This window comes from Bos indicus, chromosome 27 (genome assembly GCF_029378745.1).
Source record: "Bos indicus isolate NIAB-ARS_2022 breed Sahiwal x Tharparkar chromosome 27, NIAB-ARS_B.indTharparkar_mat_pri_1.0, whole genome shotgun sequence".
In the NCBI taxonomy this organism is placed as follows: Eukaryota; Metazoa; Chordata; class Mammalia; order Artiodactyla; family Bovidae; genus Bos; species Bos indicus.
In genome coordinates this window covers 11670648-11697084 of record NC_091786.1, presented here as the reverse complement: position 1 = coordinate 11697084, position 26437 = coordinate 11670648, and the positions used below count along the sequence as shown (strand labels likewise).

At 39.4% G+C, this 26437-nt stretch overlaps 1 protein-coding gene and 1 pseudogene across 6 annotated transcripts in view; one reads left to right on the top strand and one right to left on the bottom strand.

Moving 5' to 3' along the window:
* Positions 1–26437, bottom strand: part of TENM3 (teneurin transmembrane protein 3) — a 2742616-nt gene that overhangs the window by 2119337 nt on the left and 596842 nt on the right. The gene's annotated exons all lie outside the window — the stretch shown is intronic.
* LOC139180207 (large ribosomal subunit protein uL22-like) lies at positions 2136–2691 on the top strand (annotated as a pseudogene).

Here is a 26437-nt window from a genome sequence, read left to right as displayed (position 1 = left end):
CCTTTCGGTGCTAATGCAACTTGACAGTATTTGCACGCCAGGAAGGAGAAGGGGGGAAAAGCCTCCTGTGATAACGAGATCTTTTATGGCACTGCCTGATTGCATAAAGGCACCTGCTCAGGTGATTTTGCCCTCAACGATGCTGTTGGCATTTTCCAAAATGGCACCTGAGTTTCTGTCATACTCTATCTGATTTGTCACTAAATTCTACTGATGATTTTCTCCATATTTCTCAAGTCGGTCCCTTAATTTCCATTTTATGGTCTGCCACAATCCTGGACTGACCTGACTGAACGAATTACTGCAACTGGATCCAATAGAGTGAACTAAAGAAGAAAAACGTGACCAACTGTGCATGACACTGTGACTAACCCTGAAACCCATGAGTGATTTTTGGATGCCGGTTAGGCACCCAGCCCAGGGCTTGTTGATGAGACAGCAGGTATTTTTTACTCCCCAAAAGCTGATGATTTAATTAAGGAGACAAAAAGCCCTATAGTAATAATGAGGACTGATGCTGAGGCTGAAACTCCAATACTTTGGCCACCTGATGCGAAGAACTGACTCCTTTGAAAAGACCCTGATGCTGGGAAAGATTGAGGGCAGGAGGAGAAGGGGATGACATGGTTGGATGGCATCACCGACTCAATGGACATGAGTTTGAGTAAACTCCAGGAGTTGGTGATGGACAGGGAGGCCTGGCGTGCTGTAGTCCATGGGGTCACAAAGAGTCGGACATGACTGAGTGACTGAACTGAACTGAACTGAATAATGAGGAAGGGCAGTGCTTGCTAGCTATGACATAAATCACTTGGATGATCCGTAACAGGTGAATTCAGAGCAGAGTGAGGTTATCCTGAGTTTTTACTCATGTTTTGAATTTCTTAAATCCCTTAATCCTCAATCTCAGTTTTTGTTCCGATAAAGCAAACATAGTTTACATTCCCACAAACAACTCACCCTCTCGCACATCCTGGGATAATACACACTGCAAGTGATACACCCCTTCTTGAATACTGTCTTTACTTTAGCAAGCCACGCCTTCACTTTCATCTTAAAGCTGCCTCTTATCCTCAGAGACGCTTATGCCTCCTTACCCGGTTGCAGTCCTTTAAATTCACTCCAGGAACACTGTGCATTTTATATTGTGCATTTTATATTATCTTCTACAGAATGAGTTCTGTAGAACTCTTAAACTTTGTAACTGTTTTTATTAATGTAATAAAGGTAAGTATGCTGGGGCCAAGTCTGAGCGTGTCTGTCCTCGTGTATGAAGCCATGGGCAGGAAAACCTTACTGAACCGTTCTCCCTCAGCACCTAACGCAGCTGTGTCCCCATGGGTGGGGTGTGCACTCAGCGTCAGCGGTGGCCCCCCCACCCCAACTCAGCAGGGTGACGGGTGCATGCGGGTGCATGCCTGTGGAGATGCAATGCTGGCTTTTGGCAGGAAAACTCCCCACTCTGCGCCCATGGGGCTACTCCTGCTCCACCCACGGTCTTCATGTTAAAGCCATGCGTCCTTTGGCAAAATATGTCTAGAGAAAAGCTTCTTTCAGGATAATCAAGAATAACCCCACAACATTCCATTTGAGAGTTTCACACTTTGTCCCCGCAAATTCCTGTACTGTTGGTCAGATGCTGGAGGCAACTGCTTTTTCTCATTACACCCCCTGTGTTAGGCCAGCAGCCCCAGCGTCTCACATCTCATGAGATCAGTGGGCTAGTAGACATATGTGGAATTCACAGAGGGGTCTTCCTGGAAGCTCCTCACAGCACCCTCCTTCTCTGGGGAGCAGGCTATTGGTGGTTTCACAAATACCAAATAAGTTTCAAAAAATGTTATATACAAACATATGTATAAATGATATGGATGTTGTAGGGGGTGGGTACACACTTTTTACAGAGTATACCAGAAACAGCCCCTTCTTTTTCTGGGATGTGCGAGAAATGGATTATTACATACCTGAAATCCCAATGGTTACCCAGAGTTGACGCTTCTAACCTTTAAGAGCCCTCGTCACTTACTCATCACTCCATGCTGTTCTTTGTAAGAGTCCAACAGGTTGGGTGACAATTCCAAATTAAAAACCTCCCTAGGGCTTTTCCGGTAAGCAGCCTGATGTGACCCCTAAAAATGGTGTGCTAGTCACTTGACCCAGAAAACCCCACAAAATCATGTAAATCAAGAGGTTCAAATCTTTGTGTTCACTTTAAGAACATTCGTGAAACTGCCCAGGCCATAAAGGGTATGCATATCCGAAAAGCCACCAAGTATCTGAAGGATGTTACTTTAAAGAAGCAATGTGTGCCATTCTGTCCTTACAAAAGTGGAGTGGTAGGTGTGCAAAGGCCAAGCAGTGGGGCTGGACGCAGGGTCGGTGGCCCAAAACCAGTCCTGAATTTTTACTACACAGGCTCAAAAATGCAGAGACTGATGTTGAACTTAAGGGCTTAGATGTGAACAAAGCCCCCAGGATGTGGTGCAGGACTTAACAGAGCTCATGGTCAGATCAACCCTTATATGAGCTCTCCCTGCCACATTGAGAGGATCCTTACTGAAAAAGAACAGATTGTTCCTAAACCAGAAGAGGAAGTTGCACAGAAGAAAAAGATCCCAGAAGAAACTGAAGAAACAAAAACTTATGGCCCGGGAATAAATGCCGCAAAAAATAAATGCAAATAAAAGTAAAAATAAATGAATAAAAACTTCCTTAGGAAACTGCAGTCCTAAGCTACAACCTTGAATTTCTTCTCACACAAAAGTACAACTGATTTGTTTTTTAACTATCTCTTTCATTCTATGCCATTACAGAGGATCTTTCTTGTCCTTTTACTTGTCCAAGGTCCTCTGCTACCTTTCATACTATGCTGGATATATGCCCAATAATTACACTCCTGGCCATTTATCCAAAGAAAATCATAATTCAAAAAGATACATGACCCTCAATGTTCATAGCAGCACTATTAACAATAGCTAAGACAGGGAAACAATCTAAATGTCTATAAACAGATGAATGGACAAAGAAGATGTGGTACAAATATACAATGGAATACAACTCAATCATAAAAAAGAACAAAATAATGCCATTTTCAGCAACATGGATGACCTGGAGACTGTCATACTGAGTGAAGCAAGTCAGACAGAAAAAGACAAATATCATATGATATTGCTTATATGTGGAATTAAAAAAATGGTACAAATGATCCTATTTACAAAACAGAGGTAGAGTCAGAGATGTAGAAAACAAACTTACAGTTACCAAGGGGATAACTGGGGGAGGGATAAATTGGGAGACTGACACTGGCATACACACACTACAATATATATAAATTAGGTAATTAATAAGAAAATCACTGCAGATGGTGACTGCAGCCATGAAATTAAAAGACACTTACTCTTTGGAAGGAAACTTATGACCAACCTAGATAGCATATTCAAAAGCAGAGACATTCCTTTGCCAACAAAGGTCCGTCTAGTCAAGGCTATGGTTTTTCCAGTGGTCATGTATGGATGTGAGAGTTGGACTGTGAAGAAAGCTGAGCACCGAAGAATTGATGCTTTTGAACTGTGTTGTTGGAGAAGACTCTTAAGAGTCCTTTGGACTGCAAAGAGATCCAAGCAGTCCCTTCTAAAGGAGATCAGTCCTGGGTGTTCTTTGGAGGACTGATGCTAAAGCTGAAACTCCAGTACTTTGGCCACCTCATGCAAAGAGCTGACTCATTGGAAAAGACCCTGATGCTGGGAGGGATTGGGGGCAGGAGGAGAAGGGGACGACAGAGGATGAGATGGCTGGATGGCATCACTGACTTGATGGACATGAGTTTGGGTGAACTCCGGGAGTTGGTGATGGACAGGGAGGCCTGGCGTGCTGTGATTCATGGGGTCACAAAGAGTCGGACATGACTGAACGACTGAACTGAATAAGGACTGACTGTATATCACAGTGAATTCTACTACTCTGTAATGGCCTATATGGGAATAGGATCTAAAACAGAGTGAATATATATACACATATATCTGATTCACTTTGCTGTACAGCAGAAAGTAATATAACATGGTAAGTCAACTATACTCCAGTAAAAATTAATTTTAAAAAGTACAATTTGAAGTTCACATTTGAGTGTAAAGGATTTAAATGTAATTTCCTTAAATCTGTAATGTCTCAGGATGTAATAAATCAAAGTTTGACAACTACTGATTTAGAATTTAGGATTAAGAGAAACTGGATCTTTGTGGCCTTGTTATTATGCATAGAAAATCACCAGCACTGAGTAAATATGATTAGCTATAATAACCCAAGAATTTGTACAAACTACCTTAAAGTTTATATTTTGCCACAATTGGGTTATAGAAAGCATGAGGTTAATTCACTTTTTAATAACATTTCCAAGCCATTATAGAATAACCATAACCAGTGGGCATTAATTTTTAACAAGGTATCTATAGTCACCTATTTATCATTTATAACATGGATGGCAAAAGCATTATCAAACATTTATTAAGCATTTATAAATAATTTTATCCTACTTCTAGCATGTATTATAAATATATTATTAATTCTTTCTAAATTATTGATAAGACATCCCTGAAACTGAAAATGAGGGTAACATTTATTATGTAAATGACATTTTATCACCCTTGAAATCTCCATCCTAGGCTGATGATATGTTATCAGTAGAAGCCATGGGCAGGGGTGAGGAAATAATACTTCTTGTGGAAACATATATAAGTTAGCACTTGACAAGGATGATACATGTAATATAAACTTCATTGAACCGACTTTCTAAGATTTCAAACCAGATTTCAAAGCAAAAATTCTATTACCTGACCAGGTTCTTTGAGAGAGAATTGGGCGCTTTCTGATCACTAATACTGAATAGACACACGGGTTAATATACGAAGTCTTTCATCTATTTGGCTTATGCCATGTAGCCACTCAAGAGAAAATATTCATTGCACTAAAATGGTAAAACAATGCATGGTAAACCTTCCGAGCCACGTGATTATTACTAGAACATAAAAGAAGCAGTACACTTTTAGGACACTACAGAAATACTTAAGATACTTGCGGCACTGACCCAATATTCTTCCTCTTAGGCTATAGGGTAAGTGTCACAGTGGCCCCATGAAAAAAAAGCATGACATCTTCTTAGATCTAAGTCAGTGTGCTTTACTAGAAGGTGAGATTGGAGACACAGGCCACGAAGTTGCCAGACAGGATAGAAAAGTCATCAGAACCAAAGTTAAAATAGTAGCTGAGTTCTAAAATGACTTTCATGTTCTCTGACCACTTGAATGCCCTTTAGACTGCGTTTCCTTGCCTATTTCCTATTTCATGGATTCCCAGAGAGTTGTTCAAAAACTCAGAGTTAGCAGAAACCTCTGTGCAATCCAGAAACACAAGATAAAGCAAGTCCATGCCCTCAACATTTAAAAATCTTAAATGTTAAAGATTCTTATCAGAGCAAAAACAATTCATTATGTGAGTCAGGATTCATTTTAAGAGAAAACATTTATTTTCATGACTTTCATTAAGCACACTTTTTCTGGAAATTTTAAAATGTGCTTTCTAGTTGTTGATCTATTTCTGTAAATAAGCTTTAGCTTCACACTTCTGGTGCATTATTGTCCTCATCCATTTTACGGAGAAGTTGGGAGAATATGTAGAATGATCCAAGATCTTTTGAGTAAACATGATGAGAAAAACTAACCCCGAGACCTCAAAAAGTTGCCATGTAACACTGAGAGTAATACTGCTCATTATGTAATGATATATCCCAAAATGCCAGCAAAAGTTTAGAAATAGAAGTCTCTCAGAATATGGCTGCATAAAAATTAAGTTGCTTTTGCTTCCACATTCAAGATTTTAAAGTATTCTTTAAGATACCGTCACGGTGGTGTTGCTTCTAAGTTTTTACCTGATTTTACCTAGACTTTTGTTTGTTTGTTTTTGTAATTGGGGGTGGGGAGGGGGGCCTTGTGGAGCTGATGAAGTGCTAGGTCCATCCTCTTTTCCTCCACTCCACACACATGCAACCAGCCACTTCTCAGTGTTGTTGCTGCTTGAATAGTGGATGGCATTTGAGGAGTAAATGAGTACCACCTAAAGAGGGCGGCAGGCACTCCTGTGTGCAATTCACCAATATGTACAGCACGTGTTCCGCCACCCTGGTGACTGTCCCTCATCTCTACTTGGGTCACATCAAGTGAACTGTCACAGTCTGAGCCCCAGTGAGTGATCAGGGCAGTTGATTCAGGTGGCTGAAAGAGGAATCAGACATAGTCTGACATGGAGAAGCCACCTTCCACTTTGCAAACAGTTTGTGCAGAGGATGCTAGAAGACTTGGTTCTATCCCTGGGATGTTTCCTAAGTCACCTAGTCTAATTGAGGTTGGGCCGCATCCTCTCTACCACGACACCACTTCAAACTCATGCCCGAACGTCAGAAACACGTGGTCTTTAAGATCCATGACCAACCCTCCCTTTCTTGTCCTTTCCAAGTAAACATGAGTAACATTAAATTGTCCTTTGCAAGTTCAGTTCAGTTTAGTTATTTGCAAGTAAATATAGTGAATAGTCGGAGAAGGCAATGGCACCCTACTCCAGTACTCTTGCCTGGAAAATCCCATGGACGGAGGAGCCTGGTAGGCTGCAGTCCGTGGGGTCGCTAAGAGTCGGACACGACTGAGCGACTCCACTTTCACTTTTCACTTTCATGCATTGGAGAAGGAAATGGCAACCCACTCCAGTGTTCTTGCCTGGAGAATCCCAGGGACGGGGGAGCCTGGTGGGCTGCCGTCTATGGGGTCGCACAGAGTCGGACACGACAGAAGTGACTTAGCAGCATAGCAGCATAGTGAATAGTGAAGTCGCTCAGTCGTGTCTGACTCTGTGCGACCCCATGGACAGTAGCCAACCAGGCTCCTCTGTCTATGGGATTTTCCAGGCAAGAATACTGGAATGGGTTGCAAGTAATGTTAAATTATGATAAATTTGAAAAACTCAAGACCAGCAAGAAGGAAAGTGTGAAGAGACCAAACAAACTCCTGCTGAAAATAGGAGGCATTGAAGAAGATGGACAAGTTGGGACGGAGGTAAAGCCTTCCTGTTTTCCACCCAGGGTAAGCATCTGTTTTGGGAAACCCAACCTGGAAACTATTGTGTAGTGTCTGCTTGCTCATTCGAGGCTATGGCCATCTTGTCAAGTAAATCAAGCCTGTCCTGTGTGGGCTCCTTCCTCTGAGCTGTGTTCAGTGATGTCGCCACTCGAACCTTGCACACTTTGTCGTCTTGTTCACCTGTTCCCACTTAGGTCTGCCCACTCTGCTCAAGAGTTCCTAGAAATTTAACTCTCCTTTGAGCTCCTGCAAAATATTTACCTTCATCTCCCAAACATGTAGCCACAAATTAGGTTTATAAATAAATATAAAATACCAACTCTGCTTTTCCTTTTTCTTCAAGAGTAAAAGCCTTTGAAAGGTTTTTTTTTTTTTTTTTTTTTTTTTTTAAGAACCAAATTTTTAGGTCTTAAAACAGAAACTTCACCTACTGTTGGAAGTTTTTAATATGGTAAGTTAGAACTTCGCAAAAAGGACATATCATTTTACATTTTAAAGAGTTGGTCACTGTGCATGTGATACAGCATCTTACTATGCTTGCAATGGGTTTTGAGTTGAATTTGTAAGTTCTGTGGGAAGCAGCTCTGCTGCAGTACCTGTTCAGTTCAGTCACTCAGTTGCGTCCGACTCTTTGTGACCCCAAGGATCGCAGTACCTGTAGGGATGGTTTAACAGTGTCATGTGCGAAAGAACAAAAGAAATATTTTGATCTTGGTTATTTACAAAGGTGTTATAATCATTACATAATAAAATAAAACTATATCCTTGTTTCAAATGATACACTATTCCCATAAGACTAAATTGTGGTACCACATCCTTGAGACTGAAGACACAGTACCAAGACACACAGATGTCAAATGAATTTCAACTCCAAGTTTCACAATTATTGCAGAAGATCCTCCATACATGAACGTGACAGGAAGTCACTGATCCTATTCAAATTTTTGGAGAAGTGTTTGGAAATTTATGTGTTAATACTTTTCCCAAACAGCCTTATAAATCTGACTTATTGTTTTCTCAATTTTCTTTATGAAGGGATTTTAGTATATTTTCTTTCAGTATTCAAACTTATTATATATCACAGTGAATATACCTATATTATTTGTCCTTAAAAAGTCTGGAAAATTTTAGATAGTTCAAAAGATAACTTCAGGGCTGTGAAACCCTGTATTGAACTGAGAAAAATCAAAGCTATTCAAACCTACGTTATAGTCTTTCCTTATTTCCAAGCCAGAGAAAATACAAAAAATTTTCATTTCATTTGACTCTGCATTGCATTATTGTCTTCACAAGTTGGTCTATGTATGTTTTGATGTGGGGTAGTTGATATGTAGGAGAAGGCAATGGCACCCCACTCCAGTACTCTTGCCTGGAAAATCTCATGGATGGAGGAGCCTGGAAGGCTGCAGTCCATGGGGTCGCTGAGGGTCGGACGCGACTGAGCGACTTCACTTTCATTTTTCACTTTCATCCATTGGAGAAGGAAATGGCAACCCACTCCAGTGTTCTTGCCTGGAGAACCCCAGGGACGGGGGAGCCTGGTGGGCTGCCGTCCATTGGGTCGCACAGAGTCGGACACGACTGAAGCGACTTAGCAGCAGCAGCAGTTGATATGGACAATAGTTCCAACATTATAAGAGCAAGCAGATGTTGAAGTAAATGCTTTAAATTCCAGTATAAAAGTCGTATGTTTTCTTAAGGTTGTGCAATAAAGGTTAATCTTTGTATCTCATAAGGATAATACAGTCTTGAAATGAGTCAGAGCAGGCACAAAAGTAAAGGAAGTGCATCATAAATATATGAGGGGAGACCAGTAACACTAATTAACCTGGGAGAATGCAGTCAGATTATACTTATGAAGATTTACATCATTTAAACGCTGGCAGATAGATGGCAAAGGTCATCTAATCAATGTAGATAAATAATGGAAGTCTTTAGAAAAAGCCGAAATGTGACAAGCAAGAGGGTGGTCATGTCATTCAATTGGGGAATTTAAATATTGAAAGTCAATTCTTTGGGCATTAAATTAAAACAGCTCAAATTATGAAAGATGGAGACAGAAGAAAATCTATGCATTCCTTTATGTTGCACTCCAGGATTCCCTGGGACCTAACTTGTTCTCTATGGAGAAATGATGCATTCTGATTTGTCTATTATCTCAGTCATACCCTTACAAATCCAGTAAGAATGTCAACAAGAGTGAAGATTGGTAGTCCCATATCCAGTCTCCTGCCTCCCCAGGAATAGCGGTTGTATTAATAAAACGTAGAACTGTATGCTCTATCGGACACTCTTACCCTTCCAAGATGTGCCTGCCTCCTCAACGCATGGCTTAAAGCCTGATGCATGAGTTTAATCATGACTGTTCTTTCTCACAGGAGTTCAAAAGATGTTCTGATACAATCTATCTCAAAAGTAACCAGGTTGAGACAATGAAAACAGGTCAGGATGAACATTAGCAGAAGAGCGGGAATTTCAGAACACGTCTGAGGTTTTTATCTCTTTTGCCAACAGTGGGCACTGAAGCACAGATGAAGCCACATGCCCTGAGGAGACTTACTAGAATTACACACCTGATAGGAATTTGCTACACTCCTCCTATCCCTAGAGTAGGAGGTGGCAACCCACTCCAGTATCCTTGCCTGAAGGATCCCCACACACAGAGGAGCCTGGCAGGCTACAGCTCATGGGGTCAGAAAGTGTCGGACGGGACAACTGAACAAGTCCTCCTGTGTCATCATTTCCACCTATTGGGAAAAACAAAACAAAACAACTGGGGGAAAACCCTATAAGATAAACAATGAAGTTTGAGAAGTTATAAAGCCTAGCAGATGAATATTTTGAAGGTCAGTAAGGAAAAGTTTTTCTACGGTTGATCAGTTTTTGTTTTGTTTGCAGACACTCATCGAATTATTATGAAACCAAGGTAGTCTGGCACTATTGACCCATGCTGCTACTGCTGCTAAGTCGCTTCAGTCGTGTCCGACTCTGTGCGACCCCATAGACGGCAGCCCACCAGGCTCCCCCATCCCTGGGATTCTCCAGGCAAGAACGCTGGAGTGGGTTGCCATTTCCTTCTCCAGTGCATGAAAGTGAGAAGTGAAATTGAAGTCGCTCAGTCGTGTCCGACTCTCAGTGACCCCATGGACTGCAGCCTACCAGGCTCCTCCGTCCATGGGATTTTCCAGGCAAGAGTACTGGACTGGGGTGCCACTGCCTTCTCCAACACTGACCCATAAGTCATCCTAAATATATTCTCATCAGTCCCACAAAATATGACATTCAGCTGCTGGTCCCTGTCTTTTCCTACACTTTCTCCCCTTCAGTGGGGGCTTCTACTCTGAGTCAGCATTCCCCAGACCTCACAGGATAGGGTGGTGTGAGGCATGGCCCTCAGCATGGAGAATTTCTGGGTGAGACTGAGGAAAGGAAGTAGGCTTGGGCTCTTTCCTCTATAAGAAGCTGTACATGTGAGCTCCTCTTCGGTCTCCTGCAAGGGGAGGAACTAAGAGTGGTTCTTTCAAGTTTTCTTTAGATCAGCTTCTCTAGAAAGAACCAGACCAAGATTGAAGAAGCAGCTGAATAAATAAAGCTTAGAATGTTCACATGCAAAACAAGTTTAGTCAGATGTATACCTCTCTGGGCTTGATTTTTATTTTCTTTTATTTTAGTATGACAAGAAAAGTCATGAGAAGCAGAAAATAATGCTAATGAGTTGTTTTTTTTTAAACCCTCTGAATTACAGATAACTGTACCTTGGATGTTAAAGAAGGTGATAAAAGCCTGAAACATGGAAGTCTTCCAAAAATATATGAAATGGGGTATTACAAGTTTCTCTGCAAAGAAATGTGAGACTATATCAGTTGTTAACAAATTAGTATATTTCTAGGATAGAATTTATAATAATCTACACAAATTATTCAGAACCATACAAAAAGTATAACTATATAAAATGCACCCTTCTAAACATAATTATTCCCAAAAAGTCTAATGGAGGAAATATTTTACATGAATACATTAAGTGATTCAAACACTGATGCCCTTGATAATACTCTGAGATTTGGATCATATATGGTCATTTATCCTTCAAAATAATCAGACAAATTTAAGCTTTATATTTGTTTGGAATGAATTTTCAAAACACTGTCATCTCTTTTTTTTTTTCATTTTTCATATCCTCATAAGAACATTTTCCTATTGATCATTAAAAAAAAAAAAAAACTATATGGTAACTTGTACTATCATGTTGAAAATATAGTTAAATGTTTTATTTGAAAAATACAAACGTAAGTGGACATTTCAGAGTTTGATACACGGATTAAGTCCTTTAGCCCAGACATGCTTGTCCTGTGAATAAAGGAGACAGGATTATCAGGAGGCAGGAGGGGTTTAGAAACAGCACTGCAGCCTGAAGCCCTCCTGGTTGGGAAGAAACCGTGAAAAAACATAAGTACGTGACTCTACCGCCACCTAGTGGTGTCAACAATCAGCCTTCTAATAAAGATGGACGACTTCCAGGTCCGTGGCAATTTTATAAAGGAATGTTTCCTTTGTAAAAGAAAGAAAGAATTTTACACCAGCTGGCTGAAAAGGCCTAATAAGACCTGCTATTTCTCCTCTATGCATTCCTTCGCCAAGGCTTTATGATTCTTACTGATAAAAACCTCAAGTGTCTGCAGAAAAGCCCTGCAAACTCAGCATAAATATCCACAAGCTTCAAGAGTCTTTGAATAAAAATGTTGTTACTTCTTATTGCTTTGAAGCAGTCTCTCCTTTATAAAGTCAGCTTCAGAATGAAATCCCTCTTTTCCTTTTCAAGCTGGAAACCACAACAAGAAAAAAAAAAATATCCTACCGGAGAGAATATTTCAAGTCTGTCTTGCTTGCCCTCAACTGCCAGCCTTCTAGGAATAAAATCATCCAACTAGTGATCGATCCAAGATGCAAACTGGTGAAAAGCACGCTTTCTAATACTGACATCTCTATTATAGGCAGAGATGATACCAGATTGTGTCTGCAGACTCAGGTCATTTTTAAATGCCTGAGGAAGAAAATGTCTTGCTAGGCATCAAATTTTCCTTTGAGAGGGAGTTAAAAGAACTATTGCTATTTACTCATTGTGGTTGTATTTGGGGGGACATTATTATTACCAGGCATTAAACTGCATAGAGGAAAAAAGCTGCCAACAACATTTCAAGGGAAAGGACCATGATAAAAAATAAATAGCAGGTACAGAGTTCACGATGCCTAATGTAAACTTCAGAACAAGTCCATACATCACATTTCCTGAGTATATTTTTCAAGAAACACAGGGCCAGGAAGTAAAAGTCTTCCCTAAAGCAGCATTTGGTAGATTGGCCAAGGATGTCATTTGAACATTCAAGTTCAGAGAAAGGTTTTACCAATGTGTCAAAACTTAAGGGCCAAAGAAACATCTATTTTTTTTTTTTTCAAAAAATATCTTCCAAATAACTGAGTACATATCTAGACGACAATGTTTGAATGATACAAGACATTCGTCTCACTCCATACACATCTCTTTTTTTTATCTCCCATGGGAACATTCTGTTGAAAAGTCTGTTTACAGTCATCTAATGCAATGGCACCCCACTCCAGTACTCTTGCCTGGAAAATCCCATGGACAGAGGAGCCTGGTAGGCTGCAGTCCATGGGGTCGCGAAGAGTCAGACACGACTGAAGCGACTTAGCAGCAGTAGCAGCAGCAATGTAATCCCTAACTTTCTCGATGTGGCAATAAGACCACAGAAGTAAAAGTAGGCAGGAATGAACTAGGGTCCAAGTCTCTCAATCCAGCTAACCCACTTCACCCTACTATATCCTGTAGTTTCTCTGTAGAAGTCTAATGTATATTACAGGTTTTTAAGGCATGGATAGTAATCTCATCCGTCTGCAATCAACCTATACAGCATATAGTATTTCTGAGTACTTGGAAGCTGCAGTATTCATTATTGCACTACACTATTTTAATAAGTATAAAAGCAATGTGTATTCACTTTAAAGTCATGGCATCTATGAAGTGAAAGGTTTTCACAGCAATGAGCAATTAGTTAAATATCACACATGGAAGCAAAACAGCCGTTTATAGACATCTGCTGCTCAGTGCTTTAATTACTTACATTGAGACTTGTTTCAGACCACTGAAGACAGGGCTATCTAAAAATCCCCAGGCAATTAAGGGCAAAGCATGCTCAAACATGAGCAGCTCCTGAAGAAATAAATTGAAAGACCAGGTTTTATCTATAATGTTATTAGGTAGATAAATCACTGGGAAGAATAAACCATGGCAGCGTGGGGGGTGGGGGGCAGAAATAAAGCACAAACTGAGATTAGTCCTGTAAAACTCTCCTTGGAGAATATGCAATTTTCCCCACAAAATCAATATCAGGTCAGTTGAAGATAAATTACAGGAGAAATCAAAAGTGGACACTTCATGAGCAAGTAATAATAGTATTGTTTCCTTCATTACATAGTACGACCTGATCACAAAGAAGTAGGGGGAGGGGTGGTTTCTATTTGTTAGCTGTTTTCTCACTAAATGTCACCTGACTTTTGTAGACACTGACATCAGAATGGCACTGGATTGAGTTTTTTTTTAAAATAAATCTCAAAATTTCCCCTGACTAAAAATGAGAATTGTTATTTTGATATGTTCTATTTTCTCCAGTTGAAATACTCAGATCATATACTATTCATATTGAAATTCATAGAACCTTTAAAAATTTCTAGTGGATATATAAATAAAAATATTTTAAAAATTTAAAAATATTCTATTTCCTCTTCATTGTAAAGTATATTAAAAATAATCAAACCAACTATCCATAACTCTACCTACAATGCAATGAAATAGCCTCTATGTACAAATACATAAAATAATATACCTACATAATGAATGTACTGCTTGTGACAGGAGCCAGTCCAGAAATGAATTAAAGTAAGATTGAGGTGATGAAAGATTTTAATATGCAGTGATTATGATAACATCCTATTTTAGTGTATGATACTAACATTAACATGTCTTTGAAACTACTTCTTTTATAGAAAGAGTTTGATATATACTATGGTATTGATACAGACTCTTAAATGCATTCTTCTGAATGAGTATTATTAACACAGTATTCGCAGGCACTGAACGGGAAAGGCTGTCCAGCAAATTTTGACCTGAGCCATGAAAAATATCATATATAGTTTGGTTGTATGCACTTTTTCATTATCAAGAACAATCAACAATTTTAGAAGTGAAAACACACATCAAGAAAATCTTAAAGATATGAAGATGTCACAATTTATTGATTTCCCCTATTTTTAAAAAAATATATGTGAATTAAGTAAAATCATGGAAATGCATAAAGCTGGTCCTAGAAGTGGCCTCAGAGTCTGTTTAATTTAATTTATAAATGGAAAAGAGGGAGGCAAGGGGAACATTTATAGTAACATTTCTGTAGACATGAATGCCTAGATTTATCTTTTGGCTTCAAAGTCTGGGATAAATGCTTCATCTGGGCTATGAACTTGCAAAAGAAAGTCAAGATGTAAAATTTCTAAAATGATTTCTGATTGTCTAGTGGTTATTAGTTTGCTCAATATTGCTAGAAAGCATCAGATACAGATTTGAGACGGCTCATCTCATCTATACATATTGACCTTTTTTTTTTTTTGAGAACATGGACTAACTCTTAGAGCCTTCTGGATGGAGAACAGAACATACAAGCACAGAGCTAGATTGAGAAAAGTGGGTCACATTCGACTAGGACAGGACTTATGATGTTGAATCTAATTAAAGTGATCCTATTCTTTTCAGAGAATGAACAGATGTCCAAAAGAGGGTTCACTGAATAGATCTGAATGCCACGGCACCCTTCTTAGCGTGGAAGGTGACCTGCAATTGAGAACCAATATGCTTGACGGATGAGAACAAGTAGATACATTTTGAATTGAATAATGATGAATACACATTTTCTATCATTTGCTCTCACATGATTTAAGCAGTTAGATGACAAACCCTTTTTACAATCTGTATATACCATTAGATCATTGTTTTATACCCATCAGTGGGATAGACAGATAATACATTTGAGGAGTATAGTCTTACAAGGAGCAAGTGAGAGCCATAAACATTAAAAAGGGCAGAGGTTTATATAGGGGATTGGGGTATAAGCACAAGAAGATAAGAGCTCAGAATAACTAGTGGTGTTTCTATGGGATTAAACTTTTTTTTAGATCCTTAGTAGTAGGACAAGAGAAATATCCAGTTTCTTTTTCTGGTGAAAAGTAAAATATAGCATGCTGAATAATTAAAAATTATTAAAAATTTAAGAACTGAAAGTCATATAAATACACAAAATCAGGACGTGGGAAGAAATGGCTTGCAAAGAATAGATGAATATATTTGGTGTTAATACTAAGTGTTCATCATGTAAGAAACGAGTTGCCAGTCCAGGTTCGATCCACGATACTGGATGCTTGGGGCTAGTGCACTGGGACGACCCAGAGGGATGGTATGGGGAGGGAGGAGGGAGGAGGGTTCAGGATGGGGAACACATGTATACCTGTGGTGGATTCATTTTGATATTTGTCAAAACTAATACAATTATGTAAAGTTTAAAAATAAAATAAAATTTAAAAAATAAAAAAAAAAAAAAAAAAAAAATAAGTGTTCATCCTTTAAAGAAGGATAGAAAAAAATAAAACAAAACACCGTGAAAGAAGGAAAGGGAAGGCAAAGTTGCAGGGTTTCAAGTCTTGCAAGGATATTGAAGCCCGATATTCACTGAACATTTCAGAAGCTGAGAACTTGAGAGCTACTGCTTACAACTTGATAAGAGCCATGTTTTCCTTTCAAACACAACAGGTATCCTGCTTCAGACTTCTAAGCCTTCCAGTGGAACTCAAGAATGCTTTCCCTCACCCAGGTTTTTGGCTGAAATTTCTGAACTAAATGAATTACCCATTAGAGAAACCTCAAAGTGATTGCCATTGGGTTGAGACCCTGTTCAGTCCTCCAAGTTGAAATGACTTTCTGAATAATTCTGGGAAGTGACTAAAGCTTCTGAGAAATCAGAAAATGATGCCCAGGTGGGTGTAGTCATCTTCCCTGGGGAAGATGGGCAGTCATCCAGGCACACAGGTAGCAATCTTATAAAGATCATCACTCTCTTTTCATTTCCTCGGGAATCTGGATTTAATCCTGAAACCTTCTTTCATGAGCCCCATCCAGTCATTTGAGGAATCTTGCAAGCTGTTTCATTTCGCATCTGTGGATTCCACCCATTTGGCAGAAGTCAGCTATCAAGGCTGTAGACTGGTGTGCATCATCCCTTGCATTGACTTCTATACCAGGCACTTAACTCATCATCTTGAATCATTTCTAATCTAATCTTTACTTTTTCATCTTAATAAGTCACAGGGATTTATTTAAAACACAGTCTCCTCATTCCTTTTAACTCCATAGTTCACTTCCTCTTCCCCTTAGCTCTGAACAATTATATGTCTTGCCAGACTTTGCCTGACTGGGCTCCCGCTAACCTTACCAACATAAAAGGCAATTTTCTGTTTTCACGTCAACACTTCAAGAGCTTTGGTTTTATTTTTATTTCCTGAAACATCACAAATATGTGCCTACCTCATAGATTTAGTTCATAATGCATATTCTCAGTTTTTCTTCCCAAACACTGACATCTTTTTAATCACTTCTTTAGTCAAGTAAAACATCATTTGCCCCAAGAAGCCTGCCTTGACCCACAAGCCTAGATCTATTTCTTCAGTCATGCAGGAAACATCCTTCTCTATGTATTCATCTTTGCAATGTCTGTAACAGTTCAAATCCATACTCTCCTTCCTTATAGACTCCACTGGAGCACAATCAAGGTCTGTATTGTTAGCCCCTCGATCCCTCACCCTTATTTCCTGGTCCAGAGAAAGTGCTTACTAAATGGCTTTTAAATAGACAGAAAACCATTTTAAAGGGCCAGAAAACTATATTGGGCTTGCCTGATAGCTCAGTTGGTAAAGAATCCGCCTGCAACGCAGGAGACCCAGGTTCGATCCCTGGGTTGCGAAGATCTACTGGAGAAGGGATAGGCTACCTACTCCAGTATTCTGGCCTGGAGAATTCCATGGACTATATAGTCCATGGGGTTGCAAAGAGTTGGACATGACTGAGTGACTTTTGCTTTCACTGTAAGCAGCATATGTATCAAATGTAAAATGAAACATTTGAAAGTGATGTTTATATGTTGGTCCCTTCTTTGTTCCTTTTAAGAGAGAACAAGCCACTAAAATACTAGGCATTGAAGAATAAAGCTTATGTACTTTGGAAGGATTACTAACGTATCTACTTATCTGATATTGACCATGCATCATGGCATTACAATAACTGACAATACTGACAGTACATGATGGCATTGATATGACACTATCACAATACTTGACAATGAGTCAGCACTGGCAGTTTTCCCTCTTGCTGGATGCCCTTTAATATCCATGATAATATTAATTTGCAGTGAGGATTGTTGTTGAGTGGATTAATAATGCAATGTACAGCCAGCTCCCTTCAGAACTATGAAGCAGGGCTACTTAAGTCTCATATGTTGGAGAAGATCACTAAATTACTAAGCAAACCTCATTAATATGACAACCAACATCACATTTCAGTATAATTTGGAACATCACAAGACTGCCAACAATTCTGTTCATGTATCAAGAATATGATGACATTGGAAAGAGAGATGAAGTGATTGATGTAAAAGAAAGTCTCTTACCCATCACTCTATTCTCTAACTCTGGTTTACTTTCTTCATAGTATTAAATATTCATTTGCTTATTTTGTCCAGCACCACAAGGAACGTAAATTTACTGACAGCTTATTCAATTCTGCATCCCTAATTTAAAAATTACATGCACAAAAGAGGTATTGAATGAGAGCCAGTGAATAAATATTAGTTGATGTGCATTTAATAAAAGAATCAGTAGACTATGGTGGGCTCTCCTTCCCTCAGTTGTTAGGGAAATGGGTTGAGATATTGGGAAAGATGTTTTAAAAGCTGGCACACTGCAATAATTAACAGGAAGAATTTAAGAGAGTAAGCTGTATATTGCTTATGATACTCGTACTACATCACTATACTTCATGTCTGACTGGATCTGTGGGTAAAGCTACCTGAAGCCAGGTAATAATTACAAGGAAAAAATAAATTAGACTGGTCATCTCATTGACTTTAAGGAAGCTCACTCCATTAGTGAACGTTGAGCATATGATAAAGCAACATAGAGGATTTGCCTTTTCTCATAAGAAATTATTTTTCTTCTCAAGTAGGACTGTAACTAGGGTAGGGTGAGTAAAGCACTTGTCTTGAACCTAAAACTTAGTACACACACACATACCCTTAGTAATTAGGATAAATTGTATTTTAATGCAAATTTAAAAAATTCAAAACAATGCAAAGATTTTTAGTATTTTTGCTCATCAGAGATGCTTTCCATTTCTTTCGATCACTTGAGATATCACATTGAACTTTTTGTCTTGCTCACTGAGGCTTGTTTTCATCTGTACCTCACTCACCTCACCCCAGTCTCTGTCCTGTGCTATAATTCCTAAAGTGGGTGAGCAGCAGGTTGCAAGCACAGCTTTCCTGGAGGCCTATCTGCATCCTCCTAGAAGGAAATTTGGAATAGCTTCCCAGGTCCGGGCATGCGAGGGAGCTCCTTTCAGGAGTCCAAAGTCATGCATGATACAGAATCCAAACAGCTGTGACCTGCCTGAGTATTCACTTGGCGTTATAAGGCTGGTGTAAAGAGACTCACTCAGAACAAATCCCCACGCACTTGGAAGTATAGGAAAGTCAAATGAAAGATTACAAGTGGTAGCTACAGTTTTACACATTTTGTGTGAAGAAAGTAAACCCCTAGACATTTTCAGCACACTGTGGATGAACTCTGTTTCGTTCAATAGCAGCCTCGGGTTAGCATATGAACTACGTGTTTTGCCATCTTGATAAATTTAACTTTCCTTGAACTGTAATGCAAGTATTTGTGTTTTTGTTTGGTGTGGACATACTGGGTGTATTGTGGTGTAGCATCTTTTTTTTCAAAGGACTTCACCTTTTGCATAATTCTTTTAAAAACGTCCCCCATTTAGTCACATCATCAACACAATATTCTCCTTTCATAGAAATTCCAATAGTAATTCTGGAAGCTATGAACTTGGGAGAAATGAGAATATAGACGTGAATGCCTCTGGAGTGGAACAGCAGAAGCCAGCCCCACAGCAGTCAGATGTCCTCTTTCGAAACGTGGCCACGGAAGATGACTGCTGTTAATAACTCATTAAGACCTATTCCTTTCTCCTTCAGCAAACTTACTGTTTCAGCCATCATCATTGAGCTTCATAAATGGATGTGGAGAAAGGGAACACACGATTTTTATGAGCAATAACAACTAACATTTGTATGGCATTTTACAATTTGCAAGGCCATTTTCATAAATGTAATTCAGTCCTCCCAGCCACAGGAGTAGTTAGGTGTTATTAAGATCATCTACATTTTACTAACGAGGGGTCTGAGTCAGCGAGCTTATAAATTCAGAATACAGCTGCATCAGTAAACCCAAATAAAATGTCTGCCATATATAGAGATTTATTGTCTATATAACGAGTTGTCCAAAAATTAGGCAGCAGCTAATGCTAGTTCACTAGTTCCATGACGCTTGCAAAGTATCCTCAGTTTTTTTCTTTCTTCCTGACTCTAGGGTGGCTACATTCTGGCATTAAGGAGGTAGGAGCAGAAGAAAAGGAAGACAAAGTCTGTCCAGAGCTGCAGGGTAGACCTCAGCCCCTGACCTATTTTCAGATTGAGTTATACAGCCGCCTCTCTAGAAGACAGAGATGGAAAGGGGATGAATGATGGAGAATGGGAAAGCCAACCGCCACTTCCCTTAGAGTAGAATAAAGAAATGTTAGTTTCCATCATCCTCTATATAGAAGACAGCACATAAACACGTAGGGAATATGCTGCTTATGTGTTTCATATACTTACGTGTTTGTAAATAACTGTGAAAAAATCTAAATCCTGGTTTTTAAAAAAATGTTAAAAAACATAATGTTTTTGAAAAAAAAAACATAATGTTTTTGAAGAGTTATTTGCATTCATGATTCCCAATTCCATAACCACAGAATTATAATATATGCCTAGGACTTTCTTGGTGGCTCAGTGGTAAAGAATCCACCTGCCAATGTAGGAGACATGGGTTTGATCCCTGGGTGGGGAAGATTACCTGGGGAAGGAAATGGCAACCCACTCCAGTTTTCCTGCCTGGGAAACCCCGTGGACAGAGGAGGCAGGTGGGCTACATTCCATGGGGTCACAGCAACACACACAACTTAGCAACTAAACAATAAGAACAATGTATGTCTACTCTCCATCTGTTAACTAGGTTTCAGTCCACCATCCAACTGCTTCAGGAAATCTTCAAGTGAATTTCTGACTGTCTCAGATTCAGTCACCCCACACCATCCATGTCATTTCCAAACTTTCATGAAGGTTTTCCAACACCAACATTTTTAAAGCCCTAACATACACAAGTGAAGTGAAATATTTTCAAATATGTTATCCCTTTATGTTCAAGTAGTCTCTTTTGCCAGTATATTTATCAGTCACATGTCAGGCATTGTGTTAGGTGCTACAGTTACAATGGAATCAACTTTCTAAAATTGCATCTAATATGTTTGTCTCAGTTTCAATAAACTGCAGCATTTCCACAGTAGCAACTGCATCCTGTGGAGGGAAGGGTCAAATTAATCTGGGGAGTGTTCTGGTCTTTGCCTTCACTCAGGTCTTGAGAGGAGATATCTCACTACCCATAAAATCCTGCCTGGTAGGAATGTCTTTGTCTTCTTGGGGGTTTGGCCACAGGGCAGCTGAATGATGTGATTAATAATGGAGGCTTTGGGACAAGCCGTAGAGCTTCCAAGCTCCAAAGGAACTAAAGACTAAAGGTATTAGCTCTAACCTTCCAGGAAGGGTTGGAGACCAAATGTTGGTCAGGTATACAATGTACTAGAACCCCCGTGAAATTCTAGGGCCCCAGAGGCTGGGTTAAGCATTCTTGGCTGGCAATGTTGTCTATGTACTATCACACATCACTGACCAGAGGGGAAAAATGCCATCCTTGACTCCATGGATGAGATCTTTGGAAGCTCAGTGTTCAAGTTCCTCCTTCTCTGGATCTCTTTCTTTGGTTGGTGGTTACTGGTATCTTTTCCCTATAACAAATACGACCATGCACATCATATCATCTTCCCTGATACCTCAGTTGGTAAAGAATCCACCTGCAACGCAGGAGACCCTGGTTTGATTCCTGGGTCAGAAAGATATACCAGAGAAGGGATAGGCTACCACTCCAGTATTCTTGGTCTTCCCTTGTGGCTCAGCTGGTAAAGAACCCACTTGCAATGTAGGAGATCTGGGTTTGATTCCTGGGTTGGGAAGATCCCCTGGAGAAGGGAAAGGCTACCCACTCCAGTATTCTGGCCTGGATATTTCCATGGACTGTATATTCCATGGGGTCACAAAGAGTTGGGCAGGACTTTTGCATGCACATAATAGCTCTGAGTGAAGTCTGTGAGTCTGTCTAGTGAACCATCATATCTGACAGTGGCCATGGGAACCCCTGAATTTGTTGCCAACTGGCCTGAAGTACTGGTGTGCACGAGGACACCTGAATGCTCATGTCACAAGGGACATGGATGTAATATGGACCGTTCCCCTGGTGTGCGCCTTGCCTAACTCATTGTACATCCTTTCTGCAAACTCTCAGCTTTCTAACCCAGGCTCATCTGCTCCATAGTTTAGTCTTCCCTTTATTCTCCTTGTTTCCCCCTTACCTGGAATTATTTCTGACCTTTTCCCTATTTCTCCAAATCTTTCACATCATCAAGGAGACTGTCCAGTCCTGTGTCCTTCATGAAGCTTCTTTTTGCCAGACTACTAAATGTATATGTACGTTGTTTCAAAGAGGAGAGTTTGTCATCTCCTAGACTGTGCTCTGTTTGTCACATGTTGTAATGTGACTCCACCAGAAGGTAAACTTCATAAAATGAGGGACTTCTGAATCAGTTATGTAGCCCCATCCCCATAGGTGTTCTGTCAGCAGTAAGCCCTGGGCTCCACATTTTATGTCCTGATTGAAGCAAGTCTCTGTGTGCCCCAAAATGGAATGTATCTACTCAGATATGCAGCAGTATCTAGTCATAAATGATATGATTAATAATAATAATAAGGTAGATTTAATAAAGGAACGTATGTCCTTGAGTCACGCTCTGGCACTCCAGATAAGCATTAACAGAGTTGTTTAAATTTTTCTTCTAACGATTACCATCAGCAAAGTAATGCATTCACACTGAGTGACCAAGCTTCCTTCTGTAAAATCCACCTCACATTTGCTTGATTATTAGCACAGACAGTGATCGAGAACAGTGTTCCCAGCGATTGACCAAGAGGTGAAGCAAGTCAGCCAGCGCAGCTCTTAGGTTCTACCTGTCCCACATCAGACACTGTCCCGAGTGGTTTGTTTGGGCTGCTGTGTGTGTGTGCAAACTTCCTGCTTCCCAGAAACATCTCTGAAGGAAGTGTGAGCACCAGCCCCATTTTACAGAGGAGGACATGAAGCCCAGAGAGTTTAGGTAATTTGCCCAGGGTCAGCCAGCAGGAATTCTGCCCCAGCAACTCTGGACATACTGCCCCTGCTGCACTTCCTGTACTTCCCAACTCCAGGGCATTTGTTGAGAGTGTACAGCTGGACCCTGCTCATGTTCATTTATGGAAACTTGTCAGATCTTGCCACCTACCAATAACCCTTCTCAATGAAAGAATAACTAAAGGTGAAAGTATTTATACTTCATGTGTGGAGCCATCACATTAGGGCTTGTAATGAACGGACGTGAGCCTGTGCTGCTATTCTAGAACAGGTTATTGGCTCACTCAGCGTCAGAGAAGAAACAGGAGTAAGAAACAATCGCATGTCAGTGGAGCCGAAGAGGGGATAGGAAGAGAGGGGTAAAGAAAGAACAGAATAAGCAGCGGGATGTTTTGGAGCTGAACTTGACCTTATTATATGGTCTGTCATTTAAAGGCCACGTGTCCTACTACTCAGTATACCGTTGCATGGGAAGAGGTTAAAAATGGCTTGTATATATATGATTCCACCATACAATATATAGAGACTTCCCTGGTGGCTCAGATGGTAAAGCTCCTGCCTGCAATGTGGGAGACCGGGGTTCAATCCCTGGGTCGGGAAGATATCCTGGAGAAGGAAATGGCAACCCACTCCAGTATTCTTACCTGGAAAATCCCATGGATGGAGGAGCCTAGTGGATTGCAGTCCATGGGGTTGCAAAGAGTCGTATGCAACTGAACGACTTTACTTTCTTTATTTACGATATATAAGTACATTTATATGTTCTCAGAGAATCTTTTCCTAAGAAATATTAACAGTGGCCGGTATTTGAATTACAGTATATTCCCAGGGTTATTTGTTGCACTGTTTTACTATACTGATTTTCTACAATTAATATAAAATAATTTCACCCACAAAAAAAAAAAAACCAGCTAATCTCGTTTTCATGCTAGTCTGATTATAAAAGCCCAAATTAAAAAAAAAAAAAAAAGAAAAAATTTACAAAACCAGCAAGACCTACAGAAGCAGTATTTAAACCATATACACATAAGATGTTATAATTTTTAGTAATCTTGACTTTTAACAACTGGAAAATCATTCCCTACAATCATCTCCACATTTAGCTATATAATGAGTGTTGTAACATCAAAGTTTTAGAAGTCTCTTTCATGCATATATTCAAAGAGAAGAAATCCTACAATCTTCTATAGAAAGGCCACTCAACATATTTTTAAATGTTTCCATTAATCTGTCGAAAAGATGCTCTCTCTGTGATATCTTCTTTTGCTGCCAAATTCACAGAAAGCAGTAACAGAAAGATATAACATCTCTCTCTTCTGGAATGTATTTTTCCAATCATTAAAGGAGATAGGAGTTTGGTAGGTGTTGGTTTCAAACCAACCAACAATTCAAGTCAAATGCAAGCTTTTTCCTCCTGGAGAAAAGATATCTAATTATATACTTAGACTGAAATTGAATTCATGATCAACCTCTGCTGCTCATTAAGTAGCCTCAGAAAATAAATTATAGAGCCAGTCATGTGAGCAGGTATTGATTTAAAAAAAAAATAAGACCACATTCTATAATTTAAAAGGTGTGGGGAGAAATTTGTCACCTTGCACTAAAACCAAAAAACCAAAACTAAAAATACAGCAATTCTCTTTCACAGTAGAAAATCCCTTTTTTATGTGCCACCCTTTGCATTAAGGAAGCTCTCACTGTCTCCCTGATGTCTTTACAATTTCCTTTCAAGAACACAGGAGTCTGTATTCTTTGGTGTGAAAGAATCATTCGCTTGCAATCTCACTCTTCTGTGCAATAGGAAGGACCCAGGAGCGGAGTAGAAGCCCAGAGATGGAGTGGGGCAGCTTTCACAGAAAGGAAGGTGACTCTAAAGGGCCATTCCCTTCTCCAGGGGATCTTCCTGATCCAGAGACTGAACCCCGGTCTCCTGCCTTGCAGGTGGATTGTTTACTGTCTGAGCCACCAGGGAAGCCCAAAGAGCCGCCTGAATCCCTTCCAAGTCGTGTGCGGACTTGGTGACACTCGCGGGCCCAGTGGCATTGCAGCGTCTCAGTCTGTGGTGAAACAGAAGTAAAATGCCCTTTGTGCGTGCACAAATTTGCTTCTGTGATTCACTCTAAGCCCAAAGTCAGGGATTTGTTTTCCACGGAGGGCTGCTGACACATGGGAGGAAGATGGATTACAGGGCTTGTGAAGATATAGACACTATCGAATCCAGACAGAAAAGGAGACCAGGCAGGCACAGGGATAGGAAACAGAAACATATTCAGGAAAGGATGGACAACCCCGTCCTGTGGCCTCTTCAGTAACACTCAGGAGCAACTGCTTTTTGCTGCAGCTTTGGCAGTTTTTGGCAGCAAGACCGTTCTCATTTGAAAATCTATCCTTTATTTGGTTTAACAGATTGCAGCTTAAATATTTTCAACATCCTAAAATATTGAAAAATCTCAGGTTCTGTCTGTGATTGCTTTTGCTTTAGGCAGCATTTATGATGTTAATTCTAAAGGAGAAGAGCCATTTAAATCAGGGCAGTACTTTTCTTTTTGAAATGTTTTGCTAACAAGGATATTTTGGTCAATTTTGATGACTGCTCTTTAAAGAATACTAGTTATAAAAGTATTTGACCTCAAAAGTGATTTTGTCAGTTTACTGTGAAAATGTTTAAAATACAGTTATTTACTGGAAAGGGATAACTTCTATAAAAAGATGAAATTGGAGGTCCCAAATAAGCCTTGCCGATGAGCCACACTTGATGAATTGCTACCGTAAACTGGAGCATGTTAATTTTTAGTACAATATTGTGAGAGCAGGTAGAATTTAATGTTATAGATTAAAAAAAAAAATCTGTTAATAAAATCTAAGTCCACTGTTTCTTGATCTAAGAAATGATGCACTGTTCTGGATTTAATTTTGAATTATTTATGAATCTTATAGAATTAACTGGATTGCAAATGACAAGAAAACAACTGTTTAACAAAAGCATACGTGATATTTAAACAGTGTTTCTATAGTGATGAGAAAAGGGGAGGCTACTGACAGGGTGGTAGAATATATCTGCAAAAAAGTACTAGGCTTTCCTTATTTTCTAAATCTTGAAATTTACCCTGACTATTGACTTGGAAATGGTTCCACTGACTGTCATTTATTACTTGTGGTTCTGTGTTGTTCCCTTTATTCTTTCTTGTTATATCTACATTATATATCATGGTTAGAGAAAGAAGAAACTTTGAAAAAGGCAAGTATACTGCTGCTCATAACAAATACTGTAGATACTACTTTAAAATAATTTAATTACCACAACTACTATTTTAAAAATATATTATAAATAAACTATATTTTAATAAAAAGTCTTAAAATATTGTGTTTCTTATAAAGAGTCTTCACATACATTTCTACCTCATTATCTCCATATTATTGATCAGAAAGCTACTAAATTTCTGAACGTTATACTTTCCTTCCTTTAGACAAACATGCGATACAAAGAAACAGTAATTTGGGAATGCTAATTTCATGTTTGTTTTCTTCTTTAAGATGCCCTGGAAAAGGAGAAATAAACCTAAGTACACGGGAAAAGGATCAGTAGATTTCTCTCATGAGTGGAAAAG